Source organism: Pteropus alecto, unplaced genomic scaffold (assembly GCF_000325575.1).
Source record: "Pteropus alecto unplaced genomic scaffold, ASM32557v1 scaffold155, whole genome shotgun sequence".
Classification (NCBI taxonomy): Eukaryota; Metazoa; Chordata; class Mammalia; order Chiroptera; family Pteropodidae; genus Pteropus; species Pteropus alecto.
Genome location: NW_006438113.1, coordinates 16,898,613 through 16,904,342, shown reverse-complemented (window position 1 = coordinate 16,904,342; position 5,730 = coordinate 16,898,613). Strand labels below are relative to the sequence as shown.

General features: G+C 39.6%; 1 pseudogene; it reads right to left on the bottom strand.

The window, feature by feature from the left end:
• Positions 1-5,089: 5,089 nt before the first annotated feature.
• LOC112482748 lies at positions 5,090-5,208 on the bottom strand (annotated as a pseudogene).
• Between the last annotated feature and the right edge of the window lie 522 nt (positions 5,209-5,730).

Here is a 5,730-nt window from a genome sequence, read left to right as displayed (position 1 = left end):
AATAACATAAGGGTAAAGAACCATAAAAAGATGAGATATAAAACTTATTTATCTCCCCCAAATTACTAACATGATAATGGTAGTTATCATTTTTCCAAAAATAAAATAATACTTCACAGATAGTTGGCTAATGTATATGGGTATGGGTATGGGCCTGGTCTAGGGAAAAACTTGGTTGGATGTGTTTAATCAATTTTATACTAAATTAATAATAGAACTAACAACAATAAGAAGAAAAAGAACTTATATGATTTTTTTATCCATTATCTACTTCTATTTTGAACTAATAAAATTTTTATATGATTTTTTTTAATGTTGAATTTTTCTCTCAGCTATCCTAGAATTGTCTTCTCTTCTAAAAGAAATGTACCTAGCTATTTGAGATGTGTACTTTTAAATGAGTAGTTACAAAAGAAATTCATGCATCAAAACGATTACTGATGTATTTGAGTAAAAAATAATCATGTGTCATCTCTAGTCATGTCGTTATTTACCATGTAAATAATGACTCAAATATATAGAAAATACCCATGAATCATATCAATGTAGGAAGAAGGGAGAGAATTAAAATGTGAATCAAGCCACATTCAGAGACTACAGTATGCTGATCTGCCCTGCAGCCAGACCAGGAGGACACCTTCAGAACAAAAGAAGATTTCTGCTGGCAGAGCTAACAACCCATTCTCCACACTTGTGAAGGGGAAACTGGAACCAAGAGTCATTTCTTATTGCTAAAACCATGGGGAACCTAAGGATTAAAGACTGAGAACTGCCAGCAGGTCTTTCAGTCTACATATTCTTACCTTTTCAGGCTATATACTCTTCTTCTTCCTCCCTGTATGTCCATATCAAAGGAAATGGGAACTAAAGAATGACATATAAACTAAATTCTCTGAATACTCAGAGTCCCTCTCAGTGTCTTTACTCTGTCTTTTGTACTGTCCATTTCACTCTCTGCCTCTGGGAGGAGACCATACTCTGTGGAGTGTTACTCCTTCTCTAATAAACTTTCCTTTTGACTCTAACTTTGGCATGTGTGTTGGATTCTTTCTACTCTCTCCGCCAAAGGATCCTCTTCTTTCGATACAAGGCTAGGTCTCCCCACACTCGGGGAAATTTTCCCCGTCCTGCATTAATATGTGTTTTCAAACTGGGGCCACTGTAAAAGGCTGATTATACTCGGGTCAAGAAGGAAGTAAAATTTAAATGACTGCAATAAAAAAAGCCTGTCTGGTCCCAAATTAGAGCCAGATGTCCCATCTCCTTTGAGTCTAAAAATATTAGCAACTATTCCAAGAGTTTTGCTTAAGGTTGAAATATGTTGTCTATATGACAAAGGCAGATGAGGAGACGTAAAGATTTTAGAGAGCAATTAGTTAAGATGGAATATTTGATTTTTACATTCTACAGAAATTTTTCCCACCTGGTTTGCAGTCTTTTCAAATGTAGCTGAATTTCTTGAGATGATAAATAAGACAATATTTTTCTCCATTTCTTAAATTAGTCACCGAAAAAAATCAATCCCTTTTGAAATTCAAATATGAAATGAGAAACAGTTCCAAAAATCTAGTTCCCTTGGGCTCCCACTTACCTCCTGTAGTCAGATTTCTCCTTTCTCATGCCTGTGCTCCCATTGCACTTGAAGCCTAGCCCAGTCATTGCACTCACCATATTATACTAGTATTAGTTTTCTTTCGCATCAAACTTACATCTCTTTAAGAGATATATCAAACACTTGTATATAATAAGTACTTGACAAATATTTTCTTGTTGGAACTTTCATTCTTCTTCTAAGTTTGTATGATACTGTTGTAATGCAGGAGCACCAGGCCTGGAACTTGCACCTGGGTTTGGATATTCTGGAAAAACCACCAGGAGCACCATATAGGGTAAAAAATGCAGTTTATTACTCACGAAGCAAGGAAGCTTCAGCCATGGCCAGTCAGAGCTGTAGGAAAAGGCTGATGCTGACCAAGGGCAAGCAGAGTTTGTATGCACATAAGCAAAGGGAGGGGTTATCTCATTGGGGGAGCAACCATCTTCCCAGATGAATGGGAGCAAGATGTGCTACTTGATTACAGGAGAAGGTAACATCTATGCGAGCAGCAGAAAGTGTCCTTGGGAGTAAGCACTACTGAAAGTTTCTGTATACCTTGGCTACTGGTCGGGCAGCTAGCAATCTTCTGAGTATGTGAAGGAATTATGTTCTGAGTTGGTTAACTGTACAATTGTGCATCAGAATAATTATTTCATCTAGTCCCCACATCTTCTGAGAGGCAGCTCTTCTTATAAGCAGACTTTTTTGCTGTTATGCAATTAGTTCTCAGTGGAATTATCTAAGGCTCTCTCATGGTTATCTCTTAGTTATACCATTTTGCTTCAATCAGTAGATAAGGTATCATCTCTCAATTAATTTAAACTTTTGACCTATCATTGGGATAACATAAAAAATCCCTCCATATGAAAGATAAATAGGAGATATAAATAAATACTAGATAAATACTAATTCCATATGAAGAATTAGCTCTTATCGTATATTTATTTTCTCTACTATAGACAATTTCATGGGAAATTTGAAGGAAACTGGCCATATGTTTTTAAGAGAAGTTGGTCTCCACCTTGTACATTCATGCATATATTATGTGTAGAATTCTTTGTTTCTTTCTTAAAATGTGTAGAGGAGAACCAGCCAAGATGGCATAAAAGTAGAGGCTGTGTGTGCTTCCTCTCGTGACCACACCAGAATTATAATGAAACTACAGAGCAATCTGCACTGGAAGTCTTCTGAGGTCTGGCTGAACAGAAGTCATACAACTGAGGACATACATAAGAGCTTACCTCGAGGCTGGTAAGAGGGACTGAGATGCAAAATGGCCCAGTCCCACAACTGTGTGTGGCAGTTAAGAATTGAGAGGGTTATCTTGGCTGCTGAGACTCCTCTCCTCCCTGAGGAACAGGTGTCCTAGTTCTGCACTGGGCTCTCCAGCCCAGGGTTCCAGTGCTGGGAAGAGAAGTCCCTACAACCGCTGGCTGTGAAAACCAGTGGAGGTTGTGGCTGAGTGAGATGGAAGGCTGTGGGAGTCACAAATGTTCCTTTTAAAAGGCCTGTGCATGGATTTATTTGCTGATGGACTCACCTTCTCTGAGGTCCAGCGCAGGGTCAGCTGCTTGAGGGGTGCCAGGGACATGCAGGGAGACACTGAGCATCAGGCTTCAGGGCGAGGGCTGGAGGGGAGGCTTTCTCCTGGACAGAAGTGCTGGCGGTATCCACTGTTCCTCTGTTGAACCCACCACGATCCCAGTGTGCAGACATAGGCGACTGCCATATCTGAAACACCATGGACCTAGATAACACAGGTCTCTCTGCCCATGGGATTCCCTGACACTCCCCCTCTCTCAACTCGTGGGCCCACCCAAGCTGCCTCCAGTAGTTTATTCCATACATATGGCCTGTCTTGGCTCATGCTGTGGACTTTCTTAAAATCTGTCAAAGGCTCACAAAACCCAAAGAAGCAGAATTTGGCCTCCGTGTGCCCTGTATCTCTTGCTGAGCAGCCTCAAGCCTGGTACTAGTGGCAGCCAGCCTCAGTTTCTAGCTTGGCCTCTTGAGTCACCTATATACACAACATGAGTGGCAGCCATCTGTGGATTGCTTGGTGACTCTTACCAGGTGGCTTGAAAAGTACACAGGCTATGGTTGAACTTGGACTGCAGCTGGACCCCTCTCAGGAGGCACCTGAGCTGACACACCCAGGACTGTCCACCAGGACTAGAGCTGGAGCATCACCCAGAGCTGCATCTAAGGAGGACACACCCACGGGTAGACCGGGCAGGCACCTGAGCCCTGCTAACGTGAATCCTGCTCCATAGGGTCAGCCTCTCACTGGCCAGTCTTCACAACCAATCAGCCCAAGGGTAAATTCTTCCCATTGAAGTGCAAACAGCAACCATGTCTCAACTACATCAGGAGGGAACACACAATCTACACAAGGGACACACTTTGAGCACCTCACACAGGTGACCAGGGAAGACTGTACCACTGGGTACCACAGGACACCTACTATATAAAGCCACTCTATAAAGATTGGGAGAATTAGGAGTTCTACCTAATACATAGAAACAAACACAGGAAGGCAGCCAAAATAGGGATACAAAGAAACATGTCCCACATGAAAGAAAAGAACAAAGCTCCAGAAAAAGAGTTAAATAAAATGAAGACAAGCAATCTATCAGATGCAGAGTTCAAAACACTGGTTATAAAGATGCTCAATTAATTTAAAGGAAGAGTGGGTGAACTCAGTGAGAACTTTAACAAAGAGATAGAAAACATAAAAATGAGGATGGAAAACATAAGAAGGAACCAGCTGAAATGAAGAATACAATATCTGAGATGAAGAGTACATTAGAGAGAATCAACAAATTGGATGAAGCGGAGGATCGAATCAGTGACATGAAGAATGGGGTAGCAGAGGATATTGAATCAGAACATCAACAAGAAAAAAATCATCCAAAAAAAAAAAAAATGAGAATGATTCAAGAGGCCTCTGAGATAACATCAAGTGTGACATCATTCACATCCTGGGGATATCTATCAGAAGGAGAAGAGAGAGAAAGCCAGGAATTAAAAAACATATTTCAAGGAATAATGACTGAAAAGTTTCCTAACCTGGTGAAGGCAATATACAAGACCAAGAAGTGCAGAGAGTCCCAAACGAGATGAGCCAAAGGAGGCCCACACCAAGATACATCACAATTAAAATGCCAAAGGCTAAATACAAAGAGAGAATCTTAAAAGCAGCAATAGAAAAGCAGTTAGTTACTTACAAGGGTGCCTCCATAGACTGTCATCTAATTTCTCAACAGAAACTTTGCTGACCAGAAGGGCTTGGCACAAAATATTCAACATGATGAAAAGCCAGGACCTTCAACCAAGATTACTCTACCCAGCAAATTTATTTATTTTATTATTTTTAAATTTATTTTTAATTTTTTTTTAGGTGAGGCAGCCCTTGGTTGACCTCACAGATTACAAGGACCTTGTCAGCTTACAACCCCTTAATTTTTTATTATTATTATTTTTTATTTTTTATGTCTACAGTACCTGGTCTTCCTAGGTGGTTTCCCATCCAAGTACTAACTAGGCCTGACCTTGCTTAGCTTCTGAGATCAGACGAGATTGAGCTTGTTCAGAGTAGCATGGCTGTAGACCCCAGCAAATTTATGATTTAGAATCTAAGGACAGGTAAAGAGCTTCCAAAACAAAAAGAAGCTAAAGTAGTCATCACCACCAAGCCAGTATTACAAGAAATGTTGGAGGGACTTCTTTAAGAAGAAGAAAAAATATGTATCAAAAATATGAATAAAAAATTGCAATAATTACATATCTATCAATAAGTACTTCAAATGAAAAATAATAAATGCTCTAATCAAAAGATAGGATGGCTAAATGGATAAGAAAATATGATTCTTACATATGCTGCCTACAAGAGATTTACTTCAGATTAAAAGACACACGTAAACTGAAAGTAAAGAGATGGAAAAAGATATTTCATGATGGATCTAGAGGGTATTATGCTAAGTGGAGTAAGTCAGATACAGAAAGATAAGTGCCATATGATTTCACTTACATGTAGAACTTAAAGAACAAAATAAACAACAATGACAACAACAAAAAACAGAAACAAACTCATAGATACAGAGAACATATTGAGAGTTACCAGAGAGGGGGAG